Consider the following 16,530-nt stretch of genomic DNA (forward strand, 5'->3'; position numbering starts at 1 on the left):
TTTTGTTTTTTTTTTCTTTTTTTTTATTCATTTCCCGTTTCGTCATACCGAAGAAGGGAGGTTGTAATATCAAGTCGAAAAATCAGCAGTGCAGTTTTCACTTCACGTTCCGTTTTCTTATTCATGTGCACGTTATTCCTGCTTTGTTTTCACATTTCTCTCGACAAACGTCAAAACACGTTATTCTGCGGTGTATTAATATTGATTGAAATTATTTTCCGTGTCATCGTTAATTTCACAGACATATATACAACCTGAACGACCAAGAAAGAATTTCGTACTTTGCAGAGTTTCTATTTATTCGGGTGGTTGAAAAATGGGACTAGGCATACTGCCTGATACAACATGGAAAAGTAAAAGAAGAAGGGGACGAAGAAATGGCGCGACGAAAAAGGAAACTCAATCATCCAGAGAGACGGCTGAAAGCATCGGCGAATTCTTGGAAAAGATGACGATAGCACAGCTAGCACGCTCTGCAGAATGGTTACAGAAGTAATTGCCGTATGAAAACGATGAAAAAAAGTTATCAGAAGCCAAAAATAAGCGCGGAATTGTTGAACCGTGAAGGGCTCGGTAGCTGCCTTAAAATAAACCAGAATGATGAATATTTGCTTGCTAAAATAGCGTGGAATGGATGCAATTTATGCTTCCGTTTAGATTCTGACGAATCGCCTAATGCAGTGACATGAACATCTCCCGACACTGCAGCTGAATCGATTATGAAAGGTGGAGTGTTTGCTGACGAAGGCAGTGCGCTTATCCACCTGAAATTCACTCCCGATAACGTTACTATGCACTACCTTCGTTCGATATTGTTTATCAAAATTATCGGGAAAAATTACACACGGCTCGTTTGATCGACCGACAATCTAATGCGTTACGCACTTGTTTGCCAGTTTCTATGAATAACCGCACGACAAACAAACGACCAGTTGAGCATGAAGCTTAAATAACTGGTGTGATAGCTTAGGCAAGTGGAGATTTTACATTTCGATGGCTAATCGTAATCCTACTATATTTGTTTACCTAACGTATCCAATTATTTCCATCAACTATCGATCGACGATGATTAACATATCACCGTTGTTTGTTCAAGCGCGCTTCGCAAATGCCGAAATTAGGCGTTCGATGAAATCTGCTTTAAACGAGTAATAATTTTCAACACATGACCAAAGCTCAACCACACTTTGCCGGTTAATCTGCCTTGTAAATATTTTTTTCGAAAATGCCAATGTATAGTCAGCAGCGATGAAGCCGTAAAATATTTTGTCAGCGCAAAGTGAACTTGATAGGTACAATGATGTTGAGCCAAACTCTGTGACACGATGTTGTTCTGTCCGGTCTTTACTTTAATTGATTTTGATAATATTTAAAGTACAATTTTCGTATCAAGTCGCAATTGCGCCGCCTTTATTGCGTAAGTACATATAACAGCAGTAAGTAAGATTGGATTGTTCAATTATTTCAACCATATAATGGAGTAATTTGATTCTGTAACGCGGCATTCAATGTGCAGACAGCAATTAGGCGCACATTTTTACCGCGTGTAATATCGACGACGGAGGATAGACGTACAGATTTCTGTTTGAAAGTTTTAAACCAGACATGAAAAATAACAGTATCGCGAAGGGTTGCCGCCTTCACCGCAGGGGATAGTCGGTATTTTAAATTAAAGCGTGGGAGGGTGCAAGCCTTTCTTCTTCTATCCGGAGCTGGCTGTAAGCAGGAACGCCGAAAGGTGACGTCCGTCGTTTACGGCGGGTTGATATTAAAAGCTGTAAACTGGTTTTACGGTTTCCCGTGTTACCGTTAAGGCCTCGAATTAAGGATGAAAAGAAATCAGATACGCCGCGGCTCTGGTTAATAATCCCAATCTCGACCTGTTAGCGTCGAGCTGGAAGGAAGATCAGCTCGCGTATCCTTAATTGGGCTGAGGCAAGGATCTCGGATGGCTGGGCGACTCGCGGGATGAATTAATGATGAATGTCTCGCGAGAGAGGCACGCGATGATCCTCTAACTCGATCCGGTAATTAGCCGCAAGCACAAGACGGAAGCATGAGGCGGAAAGTCATTAATGCAGCTTCAGCTTCTAGCCCACTATCTTCCCTGTCGCAAGAAACATTCCCCGCATCGTTTCACAGATCAAAGTTTTACGCAGGTTAATTTTGGATGACATTTCGCACGGTGGATGATTAACGCGTTGTCTTTCACCCGAAGTTAATACTCGGAAAGCAATTTTTGCTCTGCTGTCACGTGTTAAGTCAGTCGTCGGAATGATTGTTTGTTCTGATTCTAGGACCGTTTTACGACGGGCTCAATGTTTGACAATTCGGTACGTGATAATTAACCGTTGAATAACGAAAGAAGAAAAGTTGTTGAATCTAGTGTGAACGGCTTTAGAGTGAAAATAAATTAAGGCTTTGCGTTACTTCGTCGTTGTTTTCGAAAAAATCGTATTCAAAGTGGCGATGTGCGTTAAAAATAAGACGCGAGGGTGTGTGCCGCGAGGGGCCAAAAAGTAAGAATATCCGAGGGGTTTCAAAGCGAGAAACAACGATGCGCGGTCCCTTCGGAGCACTTTCAAAGCTACCCTTGTCTTCGGGGGAAAATTACAGGCAAAGAGAATGGAGAAAAGAATGAAGAGAAGCGAAAGACGAGCGTGATCGCTGAGACTTGGACAAAACGCAATCTCGGCACGCTGATCCTCTGCTCCAGAGTTAGGGAGATACATCTCCGTTTTGCGAAATATCATCCTGAATGCCCTGCTGGAAAATTGTTGTGCTCCTGAACAATGCATAAGCGGGTAATTTTGACGGATGCTTTATTACGTCGTTTGCTTAATTAAGAGGATGAATAAACGCAAAGTCCAGTCAAGGGGTTACGTGGGTCTTAAATTTTACAAAAATCTGTTTTTTCTATAATTTTTTTTCCACCGTAATTACAGAACTACTAATTGTTTTGCGACATATAGTTCAAATGTTGTTCTCTCATGTGCCTTAAGTTCGATTAAAATATTTTTTTGATTATATATATATATTTTTTTTTTTTTAAATTACAGAAAAAACAGATTTCTCAAAAATCCCTGGTTAAAAACCCGCAGTCTAAACAAAAAGTTTGGAAGGAAAAGGATCGTTTGAATAAGCTGGAAAAAATTGGTTTTCCGCTATAATTTTCATCACCATGAAAAAGAAAAAGTCTGTCGGTAAAGAACGAGAGAAAGATCTGAAACTGACAGGACTTGGCAGCTGGATAAAAAAGTTTTGACAGAATAATTAGAAACAAAGATTTTTGATGAACAGGAAATCGATAATTGAAATATATATATATATATATATATAAACTGGGAAAAACACAAAGAGTTTATTTAGAAAAAGTAATAAGGAGAAAAAAGTATATGTTTATCGGTAAAACATTGAAATTCGATTTATTTCCAGTAGAGGCGGAAGTTTGGATTGAACAGTACATAGTGATTTTTCATGCCCGTCAGTTGATTGTCAAAATCTGTAAGTTTCAAATTTTTTCATCGAGCCGTTACCGAGATCATCGAGGAAGTTTCTCGGGCAGACCGATTGGCTAAAATCGAAACCGTAATTGTTTTTTGAAACCTGGTTTTCGGATTCTAGAGGTTCGAAAATGTTACATTAAAGTTAGAAAGAATAATTTTCGACGAAGGCCAATCTTATATCATCTTATATCACCAAAGGCGATGCAAAGTAAATATCTTCTGCAGTGAATTCGAAGGTAATTAAATCACTATTATATTATACAAAGACATCTGACAAAATTTAAACAACATAAGCGCAGACACTAACAATTTGGTAAAAGGTTTTACAATGAGAACGTTGTGATCGAACTCCGGTGTTTTTCATTCTATTTTAATAATCTTTGGTCTATTTTGCCCACTAACTAGATTCTGGCACATGGTCTAAAAGCATTCAAGAATTTTCAGACGACCTCTGGGGATCCTTATGGCGAACAAAATGAGCCCACGAACATTATAATCGCATGAAAAACACCAAAGTTTGATCATGTCGAATGTTTTAATTACAAAACATTTTCTCAAATCATTGGTGTCTAATTAGCTTGTGTTATTTGGTACCTTTTCGCTAACATCATTGGCGTAAATAATGTTGCTCGAGTTCATTAGAATTGTTTTTCATTATCTTTTCCAAACTCGTGAGTCAGAGTCTGGGTCTGATTCATCTTTAAGAAAAATCTGAAACCTTCATCCTGTGAACACGGAATTGGTATTCATCGAACGTAATGCATTTTCGGAATATTCGCCTACAGGTTAACATTGGGTATCAAATTAGCGGATGGTTGATAAGAGAGAGCTAAAAATACGGAGGGAAAACCTCTCGGGATACAAGCAGGACGGATTATCGATAACGTTCAGCAATATACGGATTATCTGAATCCAAAACATTCTTTCCATTACTGACTCACGAAGGAACCTCGAGAGTTTCGTGATCGATGGTTAATTTGCGAAAATACGAAGACCTTATTTTTCCTTAGTTCGAGCCATTTCTGATTGAAGAATAAAAGCATTCCCAAGTCTGCGTATGCGTACAAATGGAGCAAAGAGCTTTTTTACAAGTCGTCAGAGATCCATAAAATACGATTTACGATATGATGTTCATCCTTCGACATTTTTTTAGAACCGTTCGTCGCAAGACTTTGAGGAGAGGAAAAAAAAAAATTCTCACATAAACCAGCAGTGAAAATTATTCTCGTTGCGAATTTGCGACGTCGGATTTCACAGTTGAAACTGTAAGACAGCTTAGGAAAGCACACTTTTCGTCATTTCTTTAGCAGCACGCTGTGGTGAAATTATTCACGAATAACTGGGAAGACTTTAACGTAAGTAGATAATTAATCTCATCACATTCAGGCTTGATGCGCTCGCGACGCTTACATTTATCCTGGCGCCTTAAATTTACCCCTTTGCATAACTTTTGTCTACCCTGGCATTCTGTATAACAGTCAAATAATGAAACGAGGGAAGAAGTTTATATCTCCAGTTTCACGTATAATAAAACGTGACGGTAATCGGTACGCGTAGCGAAAAGAGGATAAGTTTTCGTTACGTGATCTCAAAAGTTGGCAAACATTTTTTTTTTCGAAGTATATGTTGCGTGTCATTTATCGTACGACTTGAAAACCCAAAATTTGTTGCAATGTTTTATCCATTTGTGATAAATTTATGCAAATTTGGTTTGTTTCCGGTAAAGTAACTCTCGAATATTTGATTTATGATATATCCGTAACATCAGAGCGAAACGCTGTGAGAAAAATAACTTTTTTCATTCTCGCTGTAGAGCGAGTAAAAACAACACTATAGGATTTCCACTGATCCGGGGTTAATTTGTCTGAAAATTCGGAACAAGCCAGATTATCCGAAGCTTATTCAATCCCAGGATATGAAATTTGATAAACGCACGTTACCGAAACTTTGCGATAAAAACTATATTCGAATTTTACATCGGGTCGCGAATCGTTTTCTCTGACAATTTCACCGCATATGGTAAGTGAAAAAAATTCAATAAAAATCACCCTCGTATAACCGGGAGCGAAAAAGAAATGCGTAATGGAGGGATATGATAGCGGTTGAAAAGAAACCGGCAACGCATCTCGCAGATGCCGCAGAGAAATCTGAGAGGCTCATCTCACCGAGCTTACCAAATTGGATGCGCAAGCGATTCCCGCAATACCACCGTGTTTTACTACTAACTTTTGAAAAAAAAATTCGTAAAGCTCAAAGGCAAAAGTGTGGTAAATAAGGTTTTAAATTTTGACTGACGGGGATTTTTTCAGGCAATTAAACTCACTATTCACCTGCTTCCGGAAATTTCATAACCGTCACAGAATTATGCCACCGTTTTATCAGCGCGCGAGAAAATCTGAGAATAAATTAAGACCCTAAAGACTTTGAAAGGTTCGACGCATTGTGTTCGTACCTTCTTATTTGTGTTTTTCCGAAGTTTTACGCAAGAAAAATAAAAGGAAAAAACAACTGAACTGACCGTTTATTACGTATCACTTTTTTTTTTTACAGCTTCACTACAGCGACAAAGTTCAAACCAAACCGAAATTTTTATTTTATACACAGACTTCGTACGGTGATTTATGACGTTTTTTCTTCGATTCCTTTTCTTTTAAAATTTCCAACTGCACAAGTTTTCTCCGCCAATTAAACGTAAACGGGAATTTCGCTTGATTGATTCTACACCGCGCATTCCTGCAATTTAATTAATTGCCGGGATTTGTGTTTCTTCCGCGTTATCGAGCGTAGATTGATTGACATTAGCACCGCTTTAATCGGCCAATGTAAACACTGTAACAGTCCGGCATCCCAAGTCGAGTTATTTACACAGTGCGGAAATTCTTTTTCCACACACCGGACACTCTGTATAAATGTATATATTTGAGAGTAAATAATTCCACCGACGATACGTGTAACGAGACACCCAAGTTACGTACGAGTTTCAATTTTGAACAAACAAACACCGTTCGACGAAGGAAAATACTTCATCGAACACACATACACAGTTCGTTATTGTACGTGGTATAAACGTCAGGACGAGTTGAAATATTTTTCATATCCTTAGCGTATGTAATGTAGATACATATTCACCATTAATCACTGTCTATATTTCCCCCGCGTATATGATAATCTTCAAGTCGTAAATCTTTATAAAATCACACCGAATCACTGCAGCACGATAATTCTTTAATTTCGTTATTAAATCCCCGCTCGTTATACATTACGCGTGATATTAAAATTCAATTTTTCGACGCACTGTTTGCATGAGGTTAAAAAAAAAGCAAACTAAAAACAGAGTACGACTTTCACCAATTGAATTTGAAAAAAAAAAAAAAAAATTGATCCATCGTAGCAGAATCGAGATTGAGATAGAATTTCACAAAAATTCGACTCCAACTTTCTATCCGAGTCGTAGTTTCTCTGCAAGTTGCGAACTCGCTCAACAATTCTCAATACGTGTCATCCGTCGTCGTATTATAACGATCCGATTGTTTTTCGTTTATCTTTTATTTATCTATTATTAAAAATCCAGCATTCCGAACACCGGCCGGTGTAAATCACGGCCTCAAGTCGAAGCGCTCACCACGGACAGCGCACTGAGCGACCAGCTCCTGGCGAAGGTCCGCGTCGACGGTCGCCGGGGTGGCGTCGTAGACCTTGGCAGTGAGTTTCGCCTGCGCTCTAGCGACGTCGTCGAAACCCGGTGTCAACTAAACGTCGCCAAAGTGCCTCTCCGTACGTTCGGAATACGTATGCGCAGTGTAATCTTTCATTCTTTCATGCTTTCTCACCGAATACGAGGAGACGGACAAACTATCGAATTGATTGGACGGTTGTAACGCCCGATTTTTATAAGCTGCAGTTCGACCACTGCCGTCACGGTTTCAAAGTTGAAAAAGCTTTTTACCTCTGTTCGATTGCGAGTCAGGGCTTTGCGGTTTCGACGTCGCGTCGGTCGCTTGCCTCCGTTTTCTTGCGATTCGGGCTTCTGGTGGGACGCGACGTTGTTTTATCATGCACTGAGAGAAATTTTTAGTTCCGGTCACCGCTCGGTCCTTAACGATTTTCATTTTTTACCACAATCGAAAAATATTGTTCTAGGTGGAAAGTGAAAATTAGTTTTCTAGCTGTTACCGGAAAGTCTAGTATCCGTTGCTATTCTTTCTCATTACGATCACTGTTGCTATATTTTCTTGCAACTGTTGTGAAAATTTAATGCTTGTACAACAATGGATTCATGTTAAAGCCTAAATTTAACTAAAAAAGTAGAGTAATCCTCACAAACTGATTTTGCGTTGCAATTACCAAAAAAGGATCGACGATTGCGCAAAATGGTTAGGCGTACCTCGTTTTTCGTAATTCCAACAATATATTCAAACAGTTTTTTAACGATACCTGTTTTACTGAATTTTTCTAGTCACTGTAAAAAACGAAATTTTTCTCAGTGTATGAGTGTTGCGTAAAGACAATGAGATGCCGATCGGTTTCATCGCTCGATTCTGCGTGTTATAATCGCAAAAATTTCGAGCCGGGGACAGGATGGCTGCTAGTTTTTGCCAAATACAATTCACGAAATTTTCAGGCTTTCCACGACCCAAAACCCAGTTTTTTCTTTCGAGACTCGGATACTCTATAAAATCTGTGTTCTCGATACAAATTTTCGTATTCTTCTCATCGTTTCGTCGTCTCTGAAGAAATGCCAGAAAAGAATTATTCAAACTTTGAATGTGTAGAATTGATATTTTAATTTTCTTACACGATCGTTTTCAACTTCCCTGACAAATCCAGGCTATTTGCAAGATTTCTAGGCGAGTGATCACCCTGAAGATCGTTTCTGCCGGCTCATTTTATACCACGAAAAAATTCGGAGAATACGTATAAAACGATACGCGTCTACGTCTTTTCGTATCCGTTAACCGCCGAAAGTATATTATGTGTGTCATAATGAGCCTGAAAGCTTGAGACACGGTATAGCATGAATGAGAAGCAATCGAGAAAATTGTCGGAGCTGAAGAATCTTTTTTCCCCAAAAAAGAAAACAAAATAGCCTGGAGCAGTAATTAAAGGGTCGTGAGCCGTACGTGGTTTCGTTTCTTTTACTCTAATATCCCAAGTCATTTAATTGCAGGTTTGATTGAGCGACCGGGTTAGCGAAAGCGAAGAAAAACAACGGGGCGGGGTTGAAGTTCCGAATTTGAAAAGTATGAGAAAGAAGTCAAACTTTCACGAAACAAGTAAATTCCGAATGGTCGGAAACCCGATGGCTCAAAGTTCCGGAACGCAAGATTCCAAAAATTCAAGTTACGACAGAGCAAAGTTCCGAAAAGTAAAGTTTCAATAGAGTGAAATTCCAAAAATTGAAATATACTCACACAGCGTAGTTTACTCAACGAGTGGATGTAAAAAATCAGTAAAACCGAAAATCGGAAAGACCGGAATTCTGAACGTAAAAATATCGAAAATCCAAAACAACGAAAGATCAAAGTGGCGAAATTTACGCGAAGCCAGAAATTCACAGAACTCAAACTCTTCGGAATCATTCAGAATTTCGATGTTTCGGATTGTTGAGCGCTGGGTTTCGTACCATTCGAAACTTTGATGTTTCGACAAAGTTTGATTTCTGTACTTAATTCGGAACTCTTCAAATTCGGAATTTCAACTCCGCTCCGAAACAACGCAGCTGTACAATTGACTTAGGAACGAGTAGAGCGCGCATATTCGGATTTCATTCATCTCTTGATTAATGCATATACTTTTACCGAATCGGTACGTTGGCTGATAAAAGCTCGTGTCCGGCTGCAATGAAAAGACTTTTCCGATCAGTACCGAATGTACAGTGTAACAATTGTAACATAGACGGAAAAGAAGAGCTCGAAAAGCTGCTTGCATGACCCCGACGTAAGTAATCCAGCTTATTGCTGACTCCAGAATTCGCAAATGTTTCCTCAAGGGAAAAGTTTCCTCCGGACCGCCATTTGTTACCTTTCTAAGGGGGCAATGACCGTTGTTCTCCTGCCCCATCGTTATCCTGAGCTTCAAAAGCTTACCGTTGAATACAATTGCAGTAGCGGAATGAAAGAATGGTACAAAATAATTGCAACATGTTGGAAACGACAGAAATTTTGCACGTAAAATCTTTCACGAGTAACGTATTTGGTAATTCAGTGTCTCTACGAGGAAGGTTCATTCGGTTTAGGCTCGTTGAAAAACGGTGCCAGGTATGCGAAAGAAGTTGCACTGCAGTAAACGATAAAACTTGAAAAATACGGCTACGTGTAAGCTTCGAGCAAAAAATGGAGTGCGGGGAAAAGGTAGCGGGTAAGCTTTCCATTTCTCCCTTGGTATGTAAAACGAAAAAAACAAAACTCGGGTAAATGGATGCTCAAGTCGATGCCCGAGTGACTCGAATATTGAAAACTTTGAATCCGTGGAAACGGAAGCCCAGATTTTTCGTGCGAATAAATATACAAGTGGGATATTCGACGCGAATGATTTTCCGGGGTAAAAGAAAAGTTTTCCCGACATTTCAGTGTTGATTTGTTGCTTTGCATTGCAAAGAGATGTTTTCTTAGCGTGAAATAAAGTTCAAATTCTTTATTTGGCATATTTAATTTCCCTCCCTCATTAATTGAAAATAATTTTAAGAATCTGCCACGCCTCTTTAAACGCAACGCATTCGCCAGTATCTGACAACTACACTTGCGCGAAGAAATATCGTCGTTGTGAAAAAAGCCTGCCTGCGGAAAATAAATCAAGTACTGGTGTACGATATGCGGAAAGTCACTCGACCCGTTTGCCACTAGTTTGATATATTTGAAAGGGCAGAGTGGTGGGTCCTCTCTGGATGAATATCGCGCTATTAGGTAGTCAAAATTTTCACCGAGTTAACAATCCATCAACGGGAAAGCGCGTAATATGCATCGTAGCTTCTGTTTTAGACGAAAAAAATTTTTCCTCCGTTCCGTGTTGTCCGGGAAAAAATAACATATCCAATTTTTCATCTCGCGCGTAACGAGGGTTGAAAAAATAGATGGATAAATGCAATTATTGGGGTCATGGATTTGGCTCGGCAAGGATGCACATTACGTAGACGATCGCGTTTATGAAACGGTTTCAAAGTGTCGGTATGCTATCAGAGGGGCTTTTCCTGTATACATAAACATCGTCGAAGGCCTTCGTCTTCATCCTGCAGGACGTCAGGGATGCCTTCGGATACCCCGAAGGGATATACGTATCGGGTTATCGGTTGGATTCAACCCTCGTTGGGGGCAACATTTTTTATCAATTGTTGAGGGATGGAGAAAAAAGAAAAGTAAGGATAAACAGAAACGCTCGGACGGACATTATTTATCCAGACTGTCAGCTTCTGACGATCAACCTTCCTATCTCACTTTCCGCGGGGCTTCGCTTCATTTTTGACCAGCGGTAAATTTTTTTTTCTCTTCCACCTCCGTTTCCGTTCAACGTAGGACGTTTTTTATACTCGAGTATCTACTTCAGTTTTCCGCATCGTGCTGTGCTTCGGACCAAGAGGTTCCACATTGTTTTACGGTCGTGATTTGCGATATGATAATTTCGCATTCTGCACCCGATAAGTTTATTCCTGAATCACTTTGCGCGCCTTAATCAATATCTCCACTTCCCGATTCACGAGCTTTTTCTGCTTCCTCAATTTTTGCAATATCGTCTACTCGAGTTTATCTTTTAAATCTGCTCAATCCGCTCCAGGCTTATTAGGAAGCGATCTATTAAACCAGTTTTAGATTGTTCGGAGAATTGATTCTGTTTACATATTCTTTTCACAGAAATAATTAGCTACGTGTAATATATAATATATAATGTAATATAATAATAGGAAAAAAAAATTGCGAGAAGCGATAAATAAGTACTACTAACAAAATATCTAGAACATACTCAAAGTGAAAATTGAGAGTTCATCCATCAATACACGTTTAAACACGAACATTTTGAAAGATGAATCTCGGCTTTGTCAAAATATTTTTACAGTTGGGTAAAAATTTCGAGAAGAGGTTAACAGCTTCTTTCGACGAATCCGTATATAATAATTCTATCGTGGAAGCATTTCACTGGAGAGATTTGAAGAATTGACGGCGGGCCGTTGGTTATATCGCGGGAGTAAAACGAGAAGAAAAAAGATGGAAGATTGGTATAACTAAGCTCGTGGATGAAGATGAAGAAGAAGAAGAAGAAGGAGAAACTCGCTGACGGTGGTATACTAACATAAATTCCAGGCTAATGCATCGCGGGCGGAAGCTATAATTACGATGGTATAATATAATCGTTTAGCGCAGATATTTCGCCCCACGTAGAGTATTTCGTCCATCTTCGCAGTACGTTCGTACCATAAATATTCCAATGAACACCCGGCTGCTGCTAACATTTTTTTAATTTTTCTATACAAAATTCTAACGATCTCTTCGTCAGCCCGCGAAAGATTTCACGAGCTTTACGCGCCGCGTGACTCGTGGCGAGCTAAAAAACACGCGTATCAATCCATCAGGGGAACATGTGCGATTACTAATGGACGTGGAACTCTTACGTGTGCGACACCATCGTCGTCCAGCGGCCATTATCCGGTGGTTATGGGTAATATCTTTTAAGATGCGCCATCGTACGTAACAGGCCTATTTTAATCTAGGTTTATTAATAGTATTTCGTCGTCGAGTCGTTGTTGTGTCCCTTTCGTATTTAGTGACACACGGTGGAATTGGAACCGCGTATAATGAATTCTTAATAAAACTCAAGCGAGGTGGAGTCGATCTTGATAGGCGATAGAATGGAGGAAAGGAGGAAAATACCTCTAGAGTCAGTTATTTATGTACAAATTAGTACAGCGGTATCAGTTTGAGTAGAATACTCGCAGCTATAATGGTAATATAACCGACGTTATTTCGCCTATGTCTTTGCAAATTAAACTCACTAATCATTTTAATTTTCTACTTTAACTTTGAACTGCGAGTCCAGTCGAATGACCGTGTAGTTAAAAAAGAGATTACCGTTTCTGCCAGTTAAAATTACTCGATAATCGAGTATATGTATACTTATCCTCAAGGATAAATTGGCCCCACCGTCCGTTTAAATAATTTCTAACTACAGCGTTGTTTGTCGAAATGATAGTTAGCACGAATAAAACAACATCCCTAAAATGTAACAGAAAAGCTTCCGACCAAATTCGAAAATGAAACGAAAGCTATGGTATCAACAATTCGAAAATAGTCGTTATCATCAGAACGCCCGAAATAATTGAACTCTGATATTATTCGAATTTGCTCGGATTCAGTTGTGCTACATAGCATGAATTTAATTTTTTTCATGTTCACCATCATTAGCGGAAAAAAGATCACTGGAGATTTTTCTGGTGAATTTGCCAAGTTCAGCATATTTCTTGTTTTTTCAGTTTGTTCGAGAAATAGGATTCGAAACGTAATTATCGATGCTAGGTATTCTTCGGTTTGATGGGAATAACACCAGCATTGCTAGAGAAAGGGAAAAATATGGTTTTGAAAATTTTCTTTCAGATTCACGATTGCACGATGCTTATAAGAATCCTGAAAAAATCTATGTGACAGCCCGACATTTTGCGCAAAAGAAATTAGACAGGGTAGTCTGAAATCTATCAAAGACCCATTACCATAAACATTTTTCCCGTTTTCAGATGGTTGTTCGTGGTTTTCAATGCCCGAAAACCAGTAGTGATGTGCGTTTGATAATATTGAAAAATGCAAACATTCAGCAATTTCACCGGAGGCTACCCTTAAACAGTTTTTTCTTGGTACGTAATTTTAGATTCAGACGGTAACCGGCCGATAACCAATCCTTAAAAAAAAATGGCAGGCCATTTCCATTCGCCGCGTTTAAAACTAGGTAGACTTTTATAAATCTCGATGCGTCTCTCTCCGTGATGAGTTAGACGACGTTTACGATCACGTGACGACGGTCGAGTCCTTAAAGCTTACATAGAAACGACGATAAAAATTTCTGCTGTTCTTCTGCACCACCTTCTTTATCATCGCTTAGAAGCTCTTCCATATCCGGATAAGTTTGTGGTTTTGTAATAAAGGTGAAAGACCCTTTCTCATCACTTTTGTATTCTCCCTGTCATAATTTTCTACAATCTCAGAGCGTACAGCATGTGTGAAATTCAATCGAAGCCAATCGTGCGTGCGACGACTTCTCGATAACGCGAACGGATTATCGGAAGTACGTACAGAAGAAACATAACGTCAAAGAAAGGAGCAAGAAATTTACAACAAAAGAAAAAACACCACCAACGACGAACGAAGAATTAAAGGCGATATTAACCCCGGGGTCAACCGGCGACGGTGAAGCGCTTTTAAACTCGAGAGGGGAGCGCCTCTGATTCGTTCGTCGAAAGTGGCAAAGTGACCGAGAGATGAAGAGGGTGCCGGTTGGGCAGGAAGTGAGGTTCGTAAGTCCAATAGACGCGGTAAGAATTTAAACCGCCTCGTCTCGTTCCCGGCTTCAACTTCGCCGCATGGTAGAATTACTTGTCGACTCTTGAGGTGCGAATGTTGCAGCTAGGGAATCATCGGTATGGATTTTGCATCTCTTACTACCGGACTTGAAAAAAATTCTGTCCCAACATTCGGCACAACAGATGTAAATTCTACATTACAGTTTTTTCCGTGTAGGCGAACGTCGTGCTGGCACAGTTTCTTCTCTATTTTTACCGTAGTCTCTCACGCCTCTCTGTACCGCGACACCTTTAAACTTCGAGTACATGCGTGTCTGCTTATTCTAGCATGCTCGATGCTTCGGACTCTTTCAATGAATCACCCGTGTAAACAGGGCTGGTAGCTGCCAGCCGTGCCGGAGCCAAACTTGCCTACACGAATATTACGCATTCCAATTTTCTCGCAAAGACATTGACGGACAGTTTTCCTCAAATTACGAAACATTGTTCTCGGAAAAAGGTTTTCACGATATTTCGCAGGGAAAGAGAAAATTTTCTTCAGACATGTTAAGAAATTGCTGGTTAAAGCGTTTTCAGCAATCTTCGTGTTGCGATTGATGAAATCTTCTTGCGAAGAATATTCGTTCAATTTATTATAAAATTATTGAAATTCACCCTGCGGGTACAATTCTTTGGTTATACAATTTTACATACTAGCCGAGCTGCGCGATTCGCCGTCAACACAAAAGTACGTGCGAATTCTATAAGGCAATTCTGATTTTTTGGCTGAATGTATTATTATACCGATCGCCGAGTCACGAGACTATTCAACTTGGTCTTGCGTGCAAGCCGAAATATAGGCGAGGGGTTGAAAAGTTCCAAAAGGGCCAAATTCTGAATTTTTTTACGGCGAAACTTAAAGTAAAGAAACCAAACGTCAAAGGTCCGAAAGTGAAATTTCATCACTTTGATCTTTCGTTGATTTGAATTTTTATATATTTTTACGTTTGGAATCCCGGTCATTCTGATTTACGGTTTTCCTGATTTTTCACACACACTCGTTGAGTAAACTACGCTGTGGGGGTATATTTTAATTTCCGGAATTTTTCTCTATCGAAACTTTGTTCTATAGTAACTTGAATTTTCAGAATTTTGAATTTCGTAACTTTGAGCCGTCGGGTTACCGACCATTTGAAACTCTGTTGTTCCTTCAAAGTTTGATTTCTTTACTTGCAAGTTCCGCCACCAAATAATTCAGAATTAGGCGGCTTCGAAACTTTTCAAATTCGTAACTTCAACCCCTTCCCACAATATACTGCAATAATCTCGGTGCAGGAACAATCCGGGTAAACTGTCGGTATACTGCAAGATCCTTGAAACTAGTTTAAGTCGATTAACTCGCTGCAGCTGTAATGTCAAGTTTCATTCGATTCTACTTGGCGGTACGTCAATTACTAATTGCGTTAAAGTTGTAACTCGATTTGACTCGTCGTCGATATTTCGACCGAGTTTCAACTCTTGGAAGTCCTTCGAGGAGAGGATAAACGATGAAAGGAAAACGAGAAGAGATTTGACTGATAAAATATACAATTGCTAATTGATAAGCGGTGATGGAGCATCCTTCGAGCTCGAGACAAAGATAAGCGACGGGGACGATATGTTCCATTTATTGGGCCCATAAATCGCGAGAAACTATTTCCGTGACAACCTAAACGGGATCGTGTTCATTGTAATGGTTCAATTTTCATCGTCAGCGTCATCCTGAAATTGATATATAACTACGGTGGTATAAAGTAACGTGTCATTCGCGTGATTAATATAGTTCATACACGACGCGAAGAGAACCTTCAAGGCTACAAACGCGTACTGAACTTTGTCGATAGCTCTGATACACGGTACATCTGTATCATTTTTAAGATTTCCGCGCGTGCGGTCGAAAGCACTCTTGACGTAACCGATCATTTTCGTAAACACGCAATTCAGTCAGCGCTTTATTCGTTAGGGAGATTTTTCAACCCTTCAAATTTCGCGTTACAAAACCAATATTGGTATTCCTTCTTCTAACCTTGTTTGAAACCTCACGCCTTTGCACGCAACGATGCTTTTGTATTTTCCAAATTTCATGTGAATCCAATTCGCAAGACCGTCCGACCAAAAGCCGTCAAAGCCGTCCCTTCTTCGACCTTAACCACGCTCTGTTAAAAGCACCATATACGTATAAAAAAGTGGTGTTTTTGACGAGGCGTTAGCCGCGTAAAGCTAACCAAACGGGCTGCGAGGCTTGTTGTTTCGCGATGGAAGTGTTTCGAAATCCCTCAACTTTAGGGTCACTTCAGACCCGTGTTACGCGATATGTGGGTCAGGTGACGTGCCGTATCCAAAGGCTAAACGGGTGTACTTCACGACGGGGCGCGCACGACGGCACGAGAAGGGAACCAAGAGAATCCGGTCCGGCAGGGTGGGTTGCAATTTCTTTCAAAGGATCATCACGGTTTCGGGTTGTGCACACGGCACTGATGCACGAGAGGGCGTAACGCGTACGCGGGTGGG

The 16,530-nt window shown here is 39.9% G+C and overlaps 1 protein-coding gene across 4 annotated transcripts in view; it reads right to left on the reverse strand.

The window, feature by feature from the left end:
• The window catches only part of LOC124300402 (FMRFamide receptor), a 28,507-nt gene extending 21,344 nt beyond the window's left edge, over positions 1-7,163 (reverse strand). Inside the window, exon 1 of one of the 4 annotated variants that reach the window (XM_046754480.1) lies at positions 6,636-7,163. The gene's annotated coding sequence lies outside the window, so the exon portion shown is untranslated. Of the gene's footprint in view, positions 1-5,836; positions 5,924-6,024 lie in introns of those variants that run through there. The other 3 variants (XM_046754479.1, XM_046754478.1, XM_046754483.1) reach the window with 3 other exon arrangements.
• Positions 7,164-16,530: the final 9,367 nt, after the last annotated feature.

Source organism: Neodiprion virginianus, chromosome 3 (assembly GCF_021901495.1).
Source record: "Neodiprion virginianus isolate iyNeoVirg1 chromosome 3, iyNeoVirg1.1, whole genome shotgun sequence".
NCBI lineage: Eukaryota > Metazoa > Arthropoda > Insecta > Hymenoptera > Diprionidae > Neodiprion > Neodiprion virginianus.